General features: G+C 33.3%; 1 protein-coding gene across 1 annotated transcript in view; it reads right to left on the reverse strand.

The window, feature by feature from the left end:
• Window positions 1-20858, reverse strand: part of LOC149805074 (alpha-mannosidase 2-like) — a 292719-nt gene extending 271861 nt beyond the window's left edge. The window contains exon 1 of the mRNA XM_089947123.1: window positions 20795-20858. The gene's annotated coding sequence lies outside the window, so the exon portion shown is untranslated. The remainder of the gene's footprint in view (window positions 1-20794) is intronic.
• Between the last annotated feature and the right edge of the window lie 246 nt (window positions 20859-21104).

Raw genomic sequence — 21104 nt, forward strand, 5'->3', positions numbered from 1 at the left:
ATTTCGAACAAGTACAGTAAAAATTATACACTGTAGTTAATTCCAATTAATATTACTACCTTGATGTAATTACACATAGATAAAACTACTGCTGGAACAAGCCACTGAATTAGTTTTTAATTTTCAAAACTTCATCATATGACAGAGTCCACAAGATTGAGATTTTGTTCTGAATTAACCTCATAAGCATCTACTTTTCAAGTCAAGGTAACTCATCGTAGCATTCAGTGACCATTATGGTTTGAAAAAATGAACAATGCTGTGTAAAAACACCTGTGCATGTGCTCTGAAGTACATTTATTGCAGCTGTATCAAAATTGCTTTTAAATGTTTTGGACTGTACAATTTTCTTCTGAAGTTTTAGGAACAAAAAGAAAAAATTGTTTGCTTAGGTGGTAGCTGATTAAATATATTTAGTTTCTGTGATCATATGGCCATAATAATAGTGTAATAACAAAGAAAGACACATAAACCTTGTACTCTTGCAGTCATTCCTTGGATGACCTACATTGATGCAACAACCAAATAGCATCCTAAGAAATGATGACCCATTTAGAAGACATTCAAACACCAAGCATTCTGCTGATTGGTTCATGATTCAAATACTCTTTTTTTCATTTATAAATCCACTTCATTGATAATAACAAATACAGTATACTTTTTTGGGGATGGAATAGAAAAATATTTAGCACTTATTTTATGAGAGTCCAGTTACTGAGGAGTTCTCAAAATCATTTGTACATTTGTTTAATGGAATATATATTATATTACAAATATTATAATTTCTATTTCTCATAAAGATGTTTTCTATGGAAATGACAATTTTGTCATGCCTATTATTTTTTCTAATTAGCTTTAAAAATAACTTATTTAATGATTTTTGTATGCTTCACAAAATCATAATTTCACATATTATAAGAATTTTGTTTAATCCTACAAAATGTAGAAAAAAGATACATGTAGCTAAGTTGTAAAATAGAACATATGTCTCTGAGAAAAAAATGGAACCATATTTCTGCCTTCAGTGGCATATGATTGTAATGTAGTACATTATGTTGCTCATAAATTTCCAATGTTAATATTCTATTATAATCTTGTAATTTATTAACACAGCTGTTCTGTGATAGTGTGAAGGTACATATGTATCAATGTTTTTCTTTGTTTTTAGTTATGAATCTATATTTGTACTGGAGAAAGAGAAAAACATCCATATGCAAGCATGGATACATAATTAAAAACAAAAGATAAAGAAAAGTATCCATAATGGATATTTTTCTTTATCTTTTGTTTCTAATTATGTATCCTTGCTTGCATATGGATGTTTTTCTCTTTCTTTGTTTCTAAGGACAAAAAATAATATGTGTGTTTTTGGTCAGCCAACCATCCTGGTTTGTCGTTGCCAACTCTAGCACTTGGGTAAAATAATTTTTTTTTAAAAAGCATAGCTAAAATTGATTTGTGCATCTAATTGGGCTAGTTTAGCTCAGTACCTAAAATGCTAGGTACTTTATATATATTAATCATTAAAATATATATATAGTGGTGTTTAAAAATGATAAATACCGAACCAAACATAATTTTAAAACCAGTTCATTAGGAAACAGATACTTTTTGTGTGCCTGATTATGTATCGATACGTGTATACTGTACTGTATAGAAATCAAATTAAAGTTAGGATATTAAGATACTGACTCCATCTACACCAGTTCATGTTGTATTGTTGGGGAATTATAAGCCTGTGACAATAATAAATAAATAAAAGAATTTACAAATACATATATAAAATTCCCTAATAAAAAAGAATATTCAAACCCTCCCTGCATCCTGGAGGACTCATTGTACTAATTCAACTCCAACAGAAAACCGTGCAAACACCATTATATTTGAAAATTCAATAACATTAAATTCCTAAATGATCATGATCAAACCTACATTTCTCAGTACAGATCTGTTATTGATGTAAGCTTCTTTGTAGAGAAAACTATATGTCCTGAGGTATATTTTCAATCTACACGTGTTTGAAACATATGCTTTCAACTCCACCCCTTATGAATCAGATGCTTATTTCAATAATGAGAGTTTCAAAGTCAAGTCTATAAAAGGACTGATATTCCAACAAAAAAACTGTGTCTTTGTTGTGTTTTTTTTTCGTTCACATACAGGATAGGCTCTCAAAAGATTCTCTTGAATTAAAATTCAACTATTCATCATCAACCAACCATGGACCACCCAAACCCATATACGCCATACATACTCTTTTTTAAGGAAAGTGCAACTGCACAGTCTCAGATCTGTCACTGCATAACATGCTGGCAGATCTGGGTCTGTGCACTTTGTTAAGAGTAATCAGTTGAACAAACAACATATACTCTGATCTACAGGCACATTATGCAATGACAGATCAAGATCTATGCAGTTTGCAGTTTGACTTGACTTATAAGTGAGTCTATATGGTATACATCCTCTTTTTATATGTTCCTCATATTTTCATGAGTACCATGAATCCTGATGTCTTCAAGATTCATAAAGAATCTTGGCATTGTCCAATTTCTCAATCAGCTACTTTAAAAGCTCGTCTTCTTTTCAGTGATGCCTGCAAGCTGTTTAATTACACACTGATGACTATTGAAACTTCAAGGTTGCAAAGGACTAAAGTAGTTGGTCAAATCCTTTTCAGGTTACTGTTTAAATTCCTTAAAACAGTCCTGATTTTTTTCATTATTGATTAATGAATTCGTGACAATAATATCATAAAAAAATATTTGCAATATAATTTGTTTCACTATCAGATTTGTAGAGCCTCTAGTCAACAACTGCCTCACATGCAAGTGCAATTAATTGTAGAGAATGATGTTGGGAAATATCTTCTGTTTAATCAGAAAGTTCTAATATCCCAATTGCCCGAGATTCCATATATTATTAGGCATAACACATTATAATAATGCAACATTAGAACAGATTCTATGCTATTCATGCTATGGTTTCAAGCAACTGACAGATCCTGATCTGTCAGCACTTTATACCTTGGCCAATCTGGGTCTATGCAGTCTGCAGCCTGATACAGTTATACTTGCATATAAATCATGTCCATCGAATAATGAGCCGATCAGGGTTTCTGTTCTATGCTCTACTGATTACATCTCACAAATAGCATAGGCCCAGAGCTGCCAGCATATTATGCAATAACAGATCTGGGTCTAAGCAGTTTGCAGTTGGACATGACCTGTAAGCAAGTATATGTTGTATGTAATGCGAACATAAGACAGTATATCTTTCTTTAAAATCTAAAACCCTCCAAGAGAATTCAAAACATGCAGTGTCAAGATCTGTATGATTGCAGCATAGCTAATGATTGTTTGACATTAAGTATTAGACCAATTATGATAAGTACAGGAGAGGAAGAAAAAGTCAGATGGCAACTTTGAATGTAATCTATACAAAAAATGCTTGTAGTAATCCCCTTGCTGTAAAATGGATTCTTTACCAAGATAATGCCTGACTATAGAGCTATGTGTTTATATTTCTTAAATGTCTCCATATAAGCATTGTGATTAGCACCAAATAACATAAGACACATGTACCATATATTGGTTTGATAAGTTTTTGTACGAAAAATACAAACTGTATGCTAAATACAAAAAAACAAAAAACAAAATGGCTTTATCAGAGCATGATCACTATAATTATGTTCCAAGGTGATGGCATGACAGACAGATCCATAGGTTGCCTGATGTACTATATGTCCAAATTTGGTGAAAGTCCTCAATCCTGTACCCTACGTAACAAACAAAGTAACAAACATTGGATAGATAAATAGTTTCACCACTGCTTTAATTTTCTTTAGATAAGATGCAGCTAAGTTTGTCATACTTATTACCAGCAGAAGTATAATAAATTTTATCACAAGAAGTTACTTTGAATAATGGCAAGTAGTTTCTTTTCGATTATAACTGCAACATTATTTATTACTTTTGGCTATATTGTTATGTCTAATTTCTGTCATTTTATTTTCTCCATTGATTCAGTGCTCTTTCCTGGTCATTACAAGACATACTGACTGATGAGATATTTTGGAAACAGTTTAGCTTACTGTATGGACTCATTACCTTCTCCTCTCTCCACACCTTCAAGGCTTTGCTATAGTCAAGTATTTCTTTGTCATTTTTTGTGTGAGCCAACCATTGCTAAAAAGGTTTTGTTAACCATTCATGTTCATTTTTTTCTCATAACATTTCGACTCCTGTTCCATAGATTCAGTGCTAACCACACCCATGCAATAAACACAACTGATGGTGGTGGTGGTGGTGGTGGGGGAAATCCTATCAAACAACCTTTTTGGGGGAGAGTGCCCCAAAATTAAGTCTTGCAGGTGATGGTGGGGTTTCTTGAAATGCCACCAGATTAATCTCAGGAGTCTGTTCAGAATCAACATTGTAGCCAATCTTGTCATCTTTGAGTAAACTGCAAAATCATCAGGCTAACTTGTGGTGAAAAAAATGTACAATACTTTCCTAGCTTTTTCTACTTGTTAGGATTACTGACCATGCATTCCATATGTACTCGCTTATAAGACAAGTCAAACTGCTAAAAACAAAGATCCTGATTTGCCGTAGCATAATGTGTCTGCAGATGAGGGTCTGTCTTATTTGTTCAACGGAATACTCCTAACAAATTGCACAGATCCAGATCAATACAATATTTAACAGGAGATCTGGGTCTGTGCAGTTTGCAGCTAGACCTCTTTTATAAGCAAGTATATAAGGTATATTATATTCACTTGACACGCAAAAGCTAGTGTACGTGATGCAATTTCTTGGAACCAGACTGTCATAACTTAAGTAACATGCTCATGTCATATTGCTGTCCATCAGTTACATAGTATTTCGTTAAATGTGTGGTTGATGGAGTTGCTCGAACTGTTGGTAACTACACAGTTTGGAATAAAAGTTACTCATCACGTGTAATGCATTCAAGGACAAGGAGTGCATCATTTGCACCATTTATGCACTACCTAAGCATAGCATTATTTTTCCAAGGAGGTCAGTGATGTTTAAAATGCCAATGGCACAAAAATGCTCCCTAGATTGAACCCTGATGGTATAATTACTAAAAGTCCTGATGGTATGTTTACTAGAAGGTATTTTTGCTACATGATGCTTACTTATAATGCCCATGGTAAATGCAAATAGACACTACAGAGTTTACTTTGCTGAATTTAAGTGCTAATGCATACTTTGCCCTTTTCTATTTGATTGCTAGTAAGGGGTTGGTATTTTCATAATAATTATATTGGTCAAGTAGGTTTAAACTTATTAAACTGCATCAATCATGCAGTAATATGAAAACACCTACTGGTCATTCTCGTGATGTAATGAATACTCAGCCAATCAGTAGCCTTCTGTAGCCAATTAATACTGCCAGCTGGTTAATTAGGTATTATGCTTCACCTGTCAATCACTCTGTCAGGTAGTTTCCTATGTCTAATAGCCAACCAAAAGACCAGATAAGATTTATTTAACAACAATTTAACATAAGCTCTAGTGAGCTTTTTACTGACATTAAAATAAGTAATAATGCTACTAACATAACACTTTTTGGAAAACAATATATGTGTCCCAAGCACAATTTTATACTTTTCTATAAATCTGGGATTTTCCTTGGCATAGTCTCCAATTTTCCAAGAAAAGGGGCACAAAGAGCCCCCACCACCCATTACTGGGTTAAATTTATGGAGCCCTTCTCAAGTTTAGCAGGGTCCTGCCTATTATTCCAACATTTATATGAATATTGCTTGGTTCTTACAACACAACAACTATGACTATTTAGATTAAATTCCTTTGTACAGTCGAAAAGAAAAGAAATCACATTTTAGTTGTTTCTGAGCTGACCTTTTATTTAGGATAATCAATGTGCGGGCTTGAGTGATATGTGCCCACACCTGTTATGGTGCTTTGATTATTGTTATCTAGAAAATGATAGACCATGGTGTTATTGCCTGGATCGAGTAATTAATAACATAAAAATATGGAATTAATTTATGGAATAACAGAGGTCTGAGAAAGATATAGAATAACATGATCTCTGTATGTAAAATATAACAATTTAATTAATTACATAAACAAAATCAAATTGAACATAACATTTTTATGATACACTTTCTCTTAGCAATGGAACTACAAAATTTATGCAAAATGCAATTAGCCATTTTGTTATACTAATAAAACAAATTTCATCATATAACTGAGTGAATGATCAAACTCAAATTGCTGGCATGTCAGCATAACCTGGTTGTTTCCAGTCCTTTCCAAATTACTGTTGTGACAGGTCAGCATTGTCATATTTCTTTTCCTTCTCTCTCTCTCTATCTCTCTCTCTCTCTCTCTGTGGGGCCCCGAGTGGCCGAGTGGTCTAAAGCACTCACCATTACAGATCACTGCCATCTCACCTCTGTCTGCGTGAGTTCGAGTCTCAGGCTTGGCTAACATTGGTACGTGAGAAAGCCTGCCAGTAGCTTCTCGTGGGTTGGTGGTTCTCCCGGGGTTTTCCAGGGTTCTTCCTCCACCAATTATACTGGCCGCCATGTATAGCCTATCTTGTGCTGAAAAATGGTGTTAAACCATACAACAACAACAACAACAATTCTCTCTCTGTCTCTCTCTCTTTCTCCAACCTTTTTGGGTCAGCTACCATATAGTGGTGCAAACATTTGTATAATAACCTGTCTGTAGTATAAATTTCACAGTACATTCTTTAGTAGTTCATCTTTGTTGGGGTCAGCACAACATGATGTATATTGAGTTTTAATTAGGGGCTTGCTTGTTTAATGGTTTGAGCCAGAGAAGAAGTGTAATGGTAATCCAAGGTCATAGTGGTAAAGTGACAAGAATTGAGACAAACCAGAGAAGTATTTTGGAAGTTGTGGTCCAAACAGGTGTCATAAAATGATATTTTCAGAATAGCTATTAATAAAGGCAAACTATAATTAATTTTTCTGATTGTATTGGAAGTGATAAAGACTTTTGGTTGGTGAAGTAGTAATCCTGATTGGCTACGTTAAATGAGGGGGGTTTGTTCCCAGATGGAATTCGGGGTTTTTAAAACAGACCCCTCATAGAACCAGTCAGTCCAAGTTTTTCTGCCAGGGGGAAAAGCCTGAGGGGCTCTGAGACTAGTATAAAGTACTCTTCTCATTAAATAAATCATCTTAAGGACACATCTCAAAAAGTGAGGGACATGGATGGAGAGAGATTCAACTTCATAGGGAGGTACAAATCTTGAATAAAGCAAAAAGGTTAGTCTCGATAACATATGATGTGTTAATTGATGTAGGTTTGTAATTATTGTTGAATGTCATAATTTTAAATTCATAATTCAATTTTCCTTGAATTCAGAAATAATAAATGCATGTTTTATGATGCATGTCATAAGATGTCATACCATATTTCATTGATATGATTGAGTTCAGATTTAGATGCTCAGTGTGTAGTAGGAGTCATGTATTATACGATTTTATGTATTTCTTCTGACATAAATTGGGTGAATAAGTGAACTATCAGTCTTAAATGGTTTGTATCATTTATGCTAAGGATTGATTTTCTGTGTCTGAAATTGTGTGTCAATGAATCAATAATAGGCAAAGTAACATAGTTAGGACAAGGAATGAACTTGATTCATTTGTGTGTAATTAAGTTGTCAATTCTCTTCAGCCAAGAATGAGTTAACATGTTGCATAGTGCAGCTGGTAAATTTATAGCAATAACAGGGTGTGATTGTTTATCTAAAGTGGTCTAATTATCTCAGTCTTCTCAGTTAAGAATGTGGTAGCTGCTAACCAGACATTATTTATGATACTAGGTTCTTTGCTTATTAATTGTGAATTACCATTGCAAGTTCTGTTGAATTTGATGGATGATATCTGATGACAAAGTGTAGGAACATTTGTTGATCCTGGGAGAAGGAAAATCCTGACAGGTTTTAGTTGGGGTGTTATCTTTTGTATTTAAAGAAAACAGCTTTACACACACATGACAGCACAGTGGGAAGAAGGTACAGTCAGCAACAAAGATTTGATGATCCAAAGAGGCTAAGGAGAGAGAGAGAAAGAGAAGGAAAAGAGAGATATAAACACCAACTAATTACCAACAGTGATTTGGAAAGTACCAGAAGCGCCAGGTGATGCTGTCACAATAAGCAATCTGACTTCAATATGTCACTTGATCATATGATGGAATTCAATCTATCAGTAACAGAACTACTAAATGAATTTCGCATAATTCTGTAATGCTATTTATGAGAGCAAGAGAATCATTCTCACAACATTTTTGTTTATGTAAATTGGGGGCTTGTGTTATTCTATTCTATATCTCTGCTCAGTTCTCTGTTGTTCAATCCCTTAATTTTACATTTTATATATTTTATGTTATTAATTACTCAGTCTGGGCAATAACACCATGATTGATCATCACCAAGATAATGATAACCAAAACCTTAGTGAGTGGGGATGATCTCTCATCAACCCCACACCCAACCACGAACTGTAACTTGGCTTTCATTTGCACTCCTTTCTACAGTGTAGCACAGTTATGGAGTTATTTGTACCTTCAGATAAATAAAATGCACCCTAAATATTTGTCAGGTTTTCTTTGCTGGCATCAAACAATATTTTCACTATTGTTATGTCAGATATTGTTTTATTGTAACTCAACAGATAAGGCTAATAGGGCCAGGTCACAACCTGATACTCTCTCTAGTGGCTACATGCAATGGAACTGGAACCATGACATAACTAAACCTCTTAGATAAACTATTACAGACCACTGTGGGCTGTAAATTACTAGCTGAACAATGTTGGTTGACAAATGCAGATTTACTCCATTAAGAGAATTCACAACTTAAATATACAGATGAATTAATGGACTTCACATCTTGTCTTAACTATATTACTTGCATTATTAGACATAGTAATCAATCAATTCTTAGCATACATCCTACATATCATTTAAGACAGATAAATGAATTCTCACAGTTCATATCAGAGTAATACATAAAATTCTATTACATACAAACCACTAAATCTGAACACATTCGTAGCAATGAAATATGATATGACATTCTTACAATACATGAATCTTATAGCATTTAAGATAATTAATGCATGATTAAATTCTGAACTCAAGGAAAATTTAAGCATAAATTTAAAACAAATAAATTCAACAAATAATTACAAACTTACATCAATGAACACTGTTGAAATATCTAAACAATGTTCACTGTTACAATCAGCAATATTTTTATGTATTCATTATGCCTGACAAATTCCATAATTATTTAATTCTTTATGATTAGCTCTCTCAAAAGTCTGTCAAAACACAAGGAAATCATTATTAATGAGAGGCTTGTTGTATGATCTGAGTGTCATAATCAAGCCTCTTAAGAGTTAGATGATATGCCTAATATTAAAGACATCTAATTAATGTTTAAAGATCAATCTCCTTGAACCAGAATGTCCACAGTTGGTTTACTGTTGTGAGTAATAGGTTTAGTATTGTGGGCAATACTTCATACACCATCGATCCATTGAAATTACATTAATAGTCTTTTGTCCTTTAATGTGTTTTTTTGTGTGTACAGAAACACTTTTTTATTAAGAATTTGTGAATATACTGGGAATCTTGCTAAACTGTGGTAGTTGTTGTCCATACCTGCAGATCCATCTTTGCAAGTTCCTTTTTTAAAAAGCTGATCATTGCTATTTAGGCATTATGGGATTGTGAACTACAAGCAAGATTTACTTGCCTCTGTAATTGGTTTTGCAAAAACTTGTATTAAGATGGTGTTTTTGAAAGAATTGTGTTTAGTTAAAATTACTTTCAGGAGATGTATTAGATTGACTTCAGTAAGTCGTGAAAATTAATGAAGTAATGGGAACCTGTGTATGGAACTAATTTGTTGCTCTTAACATATAGATGTGACCTCAGGGTTGGTCAGCATAGGGATAATATCCAAAATTGAATAGTAAATCTCCAAAGAGCAGAGTTTTTACTTAGCAACTATGCTGCAGAGTGACCCGCAGACCTCATTATGTAGCAAACCATGGCATAGCAAATTAAAGGAGGGTATTGTGCAGAATAAATAAAATGCCAGTCCAACATGGATAAATAATTTTACTAAGGACCATTTTATATATATATATATATATATATATATATATATATATATATATATATATCGTTTAAAATTATTCATTGCTTTATAAGATTGCAATAAGTTTCATTATGATCCATATGCTATAGGTTTCTGAAACCTTAATGAATTATTCATACCTGTATGTCACTTTGCCTGATATTTTGAAGTGATACATCTAAGACAAAAAAAATCAGGAGCCATGACACAACCAAATTCTATCTGTATTTGCACTATAAGAAAGTACATTATAATAGTGTTTCTCTGTATGTACTTAATTAAATTAAAACAATAGATACACCAAGGCAGCCAACCCTGGCTGGCCTAAGCTGGTTTGAGCAGGTATCAAACCCACTATCCTCGGATACAATTTAAATGACCTGATGCAGAAATGCTAACTTTCTACACATCATACAAACAACAAAATTTATGAATATTGATCATAATAACAGTATGGTAGCCTACAGTGTATGATATGAAAAAAACAACATTTTTTTTAACAAGACAAGTAACCATTAACTTCACTTAGAGTGCATGACAAATTAAGCCTACAAGTTTGGTAAGCAGATGACATGCAGATTGTCAGAAAGACAGACAAAAGGAACAAATGAACAGGAAAACATTCATATTACAAGATACATCCCACTATATTGGACAGACGAACAAAATCTATTTCTGAGTTTGCTAAAACATAACTAACTCAAATTTTGTCCAGTATTGTTTATAATGAGTGATTTGTATTACCATGATGTAGATTAATAAACAAAGTCATGAAAGTTGTGTCACTTTAAGGTTCAATTTGCAGCACAGATAATCTATTTAAGTTATGAATAAAATTAGTTATATGAACAGGCCTCCTCTAAAACATCCTATTACAATATGGTACTGTGTTGTTGCTTTGTATATAAACCCTCTGAAATATAATATTGACAGTTGTGTCTTCCTTATCCCTATAATTAATATGATGACTGTAGATACATGTAGTAATAAATGAAATTGGAATTTCTCTGAAAGTTTATCATGATTGATTCCTTCCCTGTCTCCAGTTTATCAGACATTTTCAAGATCTCTGTTGAAGTGTCAGAAAGACCATGGCATACTAATGTCAAGGTGTGATGTTAAACATCCCTCAAGTATGATGAGAGAATAACAGTATCAGCTAATACAATACAGGCAAATCTAAGGCAGTATAGTTTCAGTTTATCTCTACTGAAAGACTTACCTTTGGTTGTGTATTCTATTACCAGAAAAGAAGTTCAAAGGGAATCACTTCAATTTCTTACCAGCGACTCAGATTAAATCTAATGTGAGATCATGGAGCTTAGAATTTTGACTAAGGATTATTTTCTAGATTAAATTTTAGCATTAGTGCATTCTACAAAAGATTATTTTCTGGATTTAAACCTCTGATATTCTGACCATAAAATGTTTAGCCAGCAACTATTTAAAGAATATAACTTGTGCATGCATCTGTATCTATTTGATCCTGAGTAAGTACAACATTGATACAACAAAGAAAATTATTTATCTTTGAAAAAAGAAAATCTCAGCTCAGAGAAAACTACAGCCTACCACCCCATGAAAATTAAATGTTGGTACTTTATAGTAAATGAATTTGCTATGTGTATGTTAATTTTGTATAAGTTGTTATCTAAAAACAGTAAATGAAGTTGAGTTGATTAAGTTTACACTATAACTGACACCCTGTAAAAGACATTCTGCTGACAAAGAAGATTTGAAACTGAAGCCAACAATTTACTAGCTATTCTATGATATAATAGGCAGAACACCCAGGCAAGATATTTATCAGAGAGAACCAGTAAACATAAAACACAATTACTCAATAAATGAGAAAATAAAAAATTTAGTGCACTTGAGAAATTACCAGTACAAAAAATTCAAAGAACACATATCCTTGTCACAATAATAATTGCTAGTAAATAACTAAAAATGACATTTGCTTTAATTTTTTAATCTTAATTTGTCCAAAAATCTTGATTTGAACTGAATATCTTTCATAACTCCCATTTGGCCAGTAATTTGGCATATGTCAGACATGTCAAACAGGTGAATATAATTATGATTGTAATATTCAAAATTAATTTGTGACAACTGTTTTGTGAAAAGATAATAATTTGTTTAGTCATTTGGTATTGTAAAATAAAAATGTGCTGTTAATAGCATAACATTCGTAACAAGATTACTCAGGAATTTCTATGGAAATTAATGAAGTACCTATTTGATAAAGTACCATAGTACATACCAATGGAAACAAAAGCATGGTAAACTGGTATACTGGTAATACTGTGCACTTCCAGTACAAATCTGCTTTTCCAGTCAAAAGAAAAATCAAAGTACCATATATTCTCACTTATAAGTCGATTCTAACTGCAAACTGCCATTACATATTGTACTGGCAGATCTGGGTCTATGCATTTTCTTAGGAGTAATCAATAGAACAAACAAAATAATCCTGATCTTCTGGTACATTACAAGATGACAGATCAGGGTCTATGTTGTTTACAGTTGAACTTGATATATATGTGAGTATATACAGTACCTTGAGAATCTATCTATTTCTACTACAACACCTTGAAAGTTGAAGAGCAGAAAGGAAAAAGTGAAGGAAAACTGAAAATATTGAGCCATATGACAGGGCGACAAACGTTTCATTATTTCCCACCTGATCACCAGATAAGAAAAAATAGTTAACAGCTTTTTTTCCCAAAGAATAAAAAGAACAATTATCCAGCCTGGAGACACTTGTTAAGGTGTTGAAAAAGATTTATCAAAAAAATCTAAGATGTTGAAAAATGCATAAGATTCAACAAAAAGATGTGGAAAAAAGTCTAAGATTTGAAAAAATTTCTGTAATAAACAAAACGGCTACACATATTCTTTTGTCTTTAATCAAGTGAATGTATGAATGATTAGTAATCAATGGTTTTGGTCCACTGGTGGTGGTATTTATTGTTCTTGTTATTGCTGTTATTATTATTATTATTATTATTGCCATTTATCCATCAAGTTAGTGCTCATTTTTGTAAGTTGGTTTGTGTTTCTATATTCAGGAACAAGCCTGCATAATCATGAAGATACCCATTTCATTGACTGAAGCAGAATTCAGGCAAAAGTTTATCTCCATTTTATTTGAAGGATCATGCAGACAGACCTCTTCATTCATTCATTGGTTTATGTGTCAAGCATAAATCAGCATCAATACCTGCAAGTGTTTACTTTCTATTCGCAACAATGTATTTTGACAGACTTCAACTGAATCAAACTATTGCCTAACTGATCAACTGCTCTTATTTTATGCCATAAGGTACAAAAATCAATATCAACCAACTGATTCAGAGATTCATATCTTAGTGTCAGTATAGTTAAGTCACTGTAAAGTAGATACAAAATAAGAGAATATTTTGCATATTTTTAATTGTACAAATAAAAAAACATTCCTGCTGAACTGGTTTTTATTTCTTGGTTACCAGTGAGTAACTGAAGCAAATTAACCTCAAATTAAGAGCAAGACTATAATGGTTTACACAAATGAAATAGGTGTGTGTGTGTATGTGTGTGTGTATATGTGTGTGTGTGTGATTTGGATTTTTAATATACCTCTTAATGCTGAGTGCCAGGCAAGGCAGCTGATAGTACCATTTTTATAAGTCTTTGGTATGACTCAGCTGGGGTTCGAACCTGTGACCTCTTGCATCTGAGGTAGATGCTCTAAGCAGTTAGGCCACTGGAGAAGTCAGGTTTTCTAGTAAAAAAAAGACTGATTCATCAAATATTCAACTGATGGAAATGTCTTCCCAGAATACATTGTGTATTGTGAACAAATATCCATCAATTCGTTTCACTATAACTGTGATAATGAGTGAAATTTTTGGCTAGACCCTATTCTCAAGAAATTTGGCTCAAGTAATGAACACAAGGTTGTGTACTTTACTAATCATTTAGTTCTACAATTATGTAAGCTGTTCAAAGATAACCTATTATTTGACAGCACTGCCATTTTGAAAGAGGTAAAAGAGAACTAAACAAGAAGAGTAAATGGTGCAAAAAAAAAGTATTAATAATAATAATAATAATAACAATTATGATGATGATGATAATAAGGCTAATAATAATAATGATAATAATAATAAAGAATAAATGGTGATTGGAGAGTCTAAAATAATGATAACAATAATGGCAGAAAATACTGATCTAAAAAGTCTTAAATAGTTCCTGCTGGAAGATGCCAAATCAGGAGCTTCAGCTAGTAATGGCTGGAAGAGAATTCCAAAGATGGGCTGTTCTGTACAGGAAACTTTATGTCACTGAATGAACATGTCTGGGATTCTGAGGCTGGAATGTCCACATTGTTATTCACTATCTTTTAAAGCACTGTTAACTGTAGTTTTTTTGGCCAAGTTTTGGACTCAAGTGATTCTTACTGAAGTATTGAAGGATTGATATAACACTGTTAGCATTCCCATACCTCTTAAAAGTACATTATGCAACCCTACATTTTACCATTGCATGTCTGGTCATGTGTATAGCATCTCCAGACCAATAAACAGTATGAAAGACTTGGCCATACTAGAGTGAAATAGGCTGTTATCCTGACTCTATGCTTCACCCTTGACCTTCTAGAACCCAGTGTACTGATAGTCTTGTTTATCATTTTGTTTATATGCCTTGTCCATTACTTGTTATTTGCCAGTTCATCCTGCTGATATCTTTGTGATTCCTCTGTTGTCAGCTAGCTGATGGTCTTTTAATATGTACTATTAGATTATGGGTGATCTTGATCTTGTCACAGAAATGATGCTGTGTTTCTTTGTGTGGAAGGGCAGGCTCCAAATATTTTCCACTCCTCTAGCTGGTTGAGGTCATCTTGGATTTTTTTTTAAAGTTCTGTCAGAGAGACATTTTCTATACTCCACACAATCAACTGCAAAAAGGCATATCCTGATGCTACCATACTGTGGCAAATCATTAATGAAAAACATAAATAGGATTGGGCTGAGGAAGCTACCTTGTGGTACCCCACTCACCAATGGGCATGAAAAAATAAATCCACTATAACCTGCTGTCCTTGGCTAGGTGTTCATATTGTCCTCGGTCAGATACAAAAAGATGGGCATGGAATACTAATGATTTAGGCCTTTTCAAGTTTCATGAGTCAACATTTTACACAAGCATTTGATTAAGGTTTGCAAAATCAATGCTTACTGTATAACTTGAAATGTTGTGATCATTACATTATGATGACATCAATGTGATGTCACTTTAACCAAGGGGCTTTAGAGCCCTTTTAACTCTGATACTGGTTGTAAAATTAAATGGTTGCAAATTCTGACTCTTATTAAACAATGAAAAAGAAATTTTTGTATAATTTTAATAATCAAAATGATAGTACTGTGAAAGAAAATATTTGAGTCAACAAAATTATATGGCATATCTTTGGAAATCATTTGCAGTTTATAACCCATCATAAAATTGGCTGTGCTGGCTTTCTGCTTGGAAAACACATCATCTCAATAAAAATGTGTCATGCCGGAAAAAAAATTCACTTATCAACATACACTTTTCTTTGAGTATTTTATGAGAGGAGGCTGAGGTTTTCAATATATGGAAATTTCATGAAATTTTAATTACTTGTTCAGCTATTTTATGGGTAGTTCACAACAGAGAACCTTACCACATACATTTGTATGTAATGATCCTTAAATGGGGACTGATATTCAGCTACAAGGAGCCGAAGAAAATGAACACCAATCTATACATTTCTATGTGATTTTGGATTGCTTGGACCTTTACCTATGTAAAATATAACATTTTCAAAAAGTGAAATACATATACTCCAACTTTTTACAAGTGACCTCCTTAAAATGTGTCCCAGAAAGCAAAAGAACTATAAATATCCATCAACCCACCCACCCTTTACATGAGGCTCAGATTCATCATCTGCATATACCATATATACTTGCTTATAAGTCCAGTCAAACCACAACCAAAAAAGATTCAGATCTGCCATAGCATAATGCTCATGCATATCAGGATCTATGTTGTTTGTTGTACTAATCTGCACATGCCCAGATCTGCCAGTGCATTATGCAACAGCAGGTCTGGGTCTGTGCAGTTTGCAGTTGGTCTTTTCTCATAAGTGAGTATATATGGTATAATGGGCAAGTATGGGACTTGTTTGTCTCTTACTGAATAATGGAAGATTTTATCAGAAGTTAGGTAATATAAGTCTTCAAGCTTTATAGACAGGAAGCAGTGGTGAGAATAGATGACTAGTTAGATTGATGAATGACCAAAATATCTCATATTCAGTGCAAGTTCAAGTTACATTATCAGCAATTCCCAAATCATCCATCATATCATCCATCATGTCATTGCCTTTTACTGTTTATACTCATTTATAAGTACAGTCCAACTACAAATAACAAAGACATTGGTCTGCCATAGCATAATGTGCAAGCAGACCAGGGTATGTGTTGTATGTTCTACTGATTACTCCTAACAAAAGGAACAGACCCAGATCTGCAGGCAAATTATGCAATGGCAGATCTGGGTCTGTGCAGTTTGCAGTTGGACTCACTTATAAGTGAGTATATATGGTATCTCAAACCTGATATCATGGATAGAATATTAACAAGCTCAATTGTTTCAGACAATGTCAAGATAATACCGCATGCTAAGATTGGTTATACAATGTATCTAGAATTTTTTATTGACAAAAATAACAAAAAAACAAGTTATTAAAGTGGCTTCATTCAATGTATTCTTCATACATATCCACAGACTGGTTTTGATAAAAAAAATCAACTTGTCTGTGTTACAAGCCAGTATTACAGCTAAAGGCTTTGGAAATCATTGTAAAATTTATAACCTGTTGTAAAATTGACCTATCGCCAGTTGTCAATCATTCTGCTCGATTGACCAATCAGTGAGCACTATTATACATACCTCCAGGCACTGTTTACCTCCGCCATTTTCCTCTGACAAGCTGCTTCTGTCGATATCGACTCGACTATTGTATATGTTTTTAAATTTATCAACCATTTGGAGAAGTCGCCCCAAGGATCATATATAGTAATTCTGAGATATAGCCACATGGTTAAGGCTTTATTTATTGTTGTTTTTCTTCAATGTAATAACTAATTAAATTTATAAAATTTGCATTTTTTCAACTTTTCCATTTGATCAACTCCGCTTCTGTACTTAATGAAAAATAAGTGTTATCTGGCCCTTTTACTTTGTTCTTCAAATCATTAGGTGCATTTTAATAATATTTGTAGAGATAGTGTTTCAATATTTTGCATTACATTTACATCTAAAAATGAAACATGCGTACTAGATGCAGTATAAGTAAATTTAATCGTCCGGTGAAAATGATTTAGGCGATCAATAATTTTTTTCAGTTCTTCAGTTGAATGCTTCCAGATCATAAATATGTCATCTAAAAATCTGAACCAAAGAGATGGATTAAACTTTTTGTTTTGAATAAAATCCTTTTCTAATTCACCCATGAAAGGGAAGAGTATATAGGAGCCATATTAATACCCATTATCTGTATGTAATTCGTATTATTAAATTGAAATTTTTTTTTCCAAGATAAGTTTTTATTATTTTACAAATATCTTCGCTAGATAGTGTGCTATTATTAGGATTGTTATCAAGAAAATATTTGCATGCTTCAATACCATCTGCATGCGGAATGCTGGTATATAGTGATGTTACGTCTAATGATACCAGGATTGAAATTATCAGATAGATGTGGAATAGACTTTGACTTTTTAATGAAAGTAGATGTATCTTTAATGTATAAAGGAAGTGATTTCATTAAAGGTTGTAAAACACTATCAATAAATTTGAAAAGGTTTTCGGTATATGAACTACAACCTGATATAATAGGTCGTCCTGGAAAATTTAAAGGTAAATTATAGTCAGGATTTGTATGAGTTTTGGGTAATATGTAGAATTGAGGTGTACATATGTTAAGAGGGAAGGTATCAAATTCCTCGTATATGGAAATATTATTTTTGAGGTGTACGTATGTTAAAAGGGAAAGTATCAAATTCCTCACATACGGAATTATTATTTTTAGGGATCTCATTAATGCATGTTGAAATTTTTTATTTAATTTCTAACTGACGTTCAACTTCTTTAACATAATCATCTTGATTCACAATAATAATAGTGTATGATTTATCATCCTCTTTAATTACTATACTGTCGTCATTCATTAGATTATATACAGACCTAATTTAGTCCTTATAAATATTACTATGATATTGCTTTAATTTAGTTAATATCTCTTTTGTGATCGCGTATATATAAAAATATAAATATGAATCATGTAAAAGATGACTTAATTCTGTTATAAAAAGGTTATCTGGGTCAAAAGTTTTGGGATGACTTCTCCAACCACTCTGGGGCGACTTCTCCAGATACGTGAGGGGCGAGTTCTCCACATACCGACGTAACTTAGAGAAGTGCAAGTGATGGATAAATGCTCTGTTTCTATCTCTGTCTCAGTGTTGTTTCATATGGCAAATATTGCTCACCAATATCGTCTGGTATATCTTTTAATGTTATCCCGCCCGCCATTTTCACAGAATGTTTGTCGGAGGTTAAGACGTTGTCAAGTCACGTGTTCGGTAGGCAGAGCGATCTACCTTCTGGCGTAAGGTCAATTGGCCATTGCAGGCTTTCTGCTGTGGAAAACATGTAATCTCATCTATTGTCATACTGAAAAGGAATTCATTCACCAACACACTTTCCATAAGAAGAGTCTGTGATCATCAACATATGTTTATGCGCTGATGATCAGATCTGCACTATTTTCATTGAAAGCCAATTACCATACACATTGCAAGAAGAATTTAATGAAAACCCCTGTTAATGTTATCATTCATGCAAGTGGAGTAGCAATAACATAGGTGTTATGATGATATTTTAAACACCAGTACTACAACCATTTTCATTCACAATGAGCTACATACTGGAATAGTGTACTTCGGAAGCCCCATGTCCATTACAACCATCCATTTAGGCAAAATAGATATAAAATAATTTTCAGGATGGCTGTCAAGTTATCCATTCTAAGGGTTGGATCAGCATCATTTTAATATATGAAGAATTATGTATTGCAAAGAAGAAGTTTCTTAATTATTTTTAAAAAAAACAACATGTTGGTTCATCCATCCATTCAGGAGAAGTAGCTATAATAACGTTTTCCCCATTTTGGGACTGGGTATCTCAATCAGGAGAAGAGCCTCATAATTTCCTCTAAACCTTATGCTCGAAATCCCTCATCAGGTCTCAACAGGCAGGTCTTTCAAAAGTTTGAGTATTGGATAGGAGAAACCAATAATTATTTCTCTTAAAAAAGAAAGACAACAAATCAGCCAATGCATTCTTAGAGGGACAGCCATAGACTGACAAATTTCCTACTGCACCAATCACAAAAGATTCTCAACTTGGCATGCCGGACCTTAGACACAGATTGTCTGCTGGACTGAACAATTTACTTGCCTACTTTCTTCAAAAAATTGCTTGAGATAAGCCAAGAATAAAGTGGGTTGTTTTACAGGAGAAACCCCTGTGCTGTGACAAGAGGTCTCTCCTCTGGGATAATGTCCTGGGACGGTCCAACAGCAGATTGAGAAGATCATTGAACCATGGTCATTGGGACCTGCACAGTGGAGCTATTAAAATGAGCTGCTGTCTAACAAAATCCTGGCCCTTATTAAACTTTTCGGAAAGCTCCTTAATGATAATCAAGAATGGAAGAAAAAGGAGATCTAGTCACAATTTAGCCCTAGAAAGTTCTCGGAGCTGGAACTAACTTTAGTGTCACCAGAGCCTAAAGACTTGGGACACAGATCACTCGGCAAAAGACATAAAACTCATTTGCCACTTTGTCCACAGACTAAATATCTTCCACCTCTGCTTCCTTTAGTGCATGACAGATGGGAGGAGGCAGTCCTAAAGAGTGCAGGTGACACATTGGCCTATTCTGTTTCAAACTTGTGTGAATCAATAATCAATAATAAAGCTAGCATATCTCATGCATCAGTCTCAAAACATACTATTTATATCAATAAACTCTCTAATGTCAGTACAATCTCTTTTACAGGGTGTCAGATATAATGTAATTAAAGCATAATCATTACATTTTAGTTACAGCTTTTAGATGGCAACTTATACAAAAATTAATGTAGACACTACACATTCATTGACTATAAGGTATTGAACATTTAAGTTTGGGGTGGGGGTGGGGGCTATGGTAATCTGTTGTACATATTGAGTTATGTTCAGACATACCATGACATACTGCAGTATAAAATTTTGTTGTGGTACCCAGCTCCAATTTTGGTGGTAGATTTTGGTCTAAACTGATGGAGGAAAGTAGGCCTTGACTGCAAATATCATTCATACATCTCATTTCTAGAAATGGAAATAAGGAAATAAACATATATAAATGAATTAATAATGGGGATGAAGAATGATATGGAAAACTTGAAATTCTGATAAAAGAGGGATCACAGTACAATGAGTCAAATTGGTTTTAAAAATTGAAAAACTGAATATAAATCAATTTTCTTACTTTCTTCTGTTTCTTTTATTGTCGAGATCTATCAAATGAGAATGGGATTCCACCAGTCCTGCAAAAGAAAGAATTCAAGAATATTACATTAGGACTGATGTATAAATGAAAAGTAATGTAAATTTACGTATATTACTCATACAGAGATCCCTAATGAATCAAATATTAATTCTGCATCAGAGCTTCAGGTAAAAAGATACAGCTGAAAATTACATTCTTGCATGTTCTGGTTCAATAACACAAGACTTAAATAAGGTCTAATTATAAAATCAATCAGCATCTTTTCATTTGCAAATGATCCAAAGAGAAA

The sequence above is a fragment of the Sinohyriopsis cumingii genome, chromosome 2 (assembly GCF_028554795.1).
Source record: "Sinohyriopsis cumingii isolate HCF-2022 chromosome 2, ASM2855479v2, whole genome shotgun sequence".
Taxonomy (NCBI): domain Eukaryota; kingdom Metazoa; phylum Mollusca; class Bivalvia; order Unionida; family Unionidae; genus Sinohyriopsis; species Sinohyriopsis cumingii.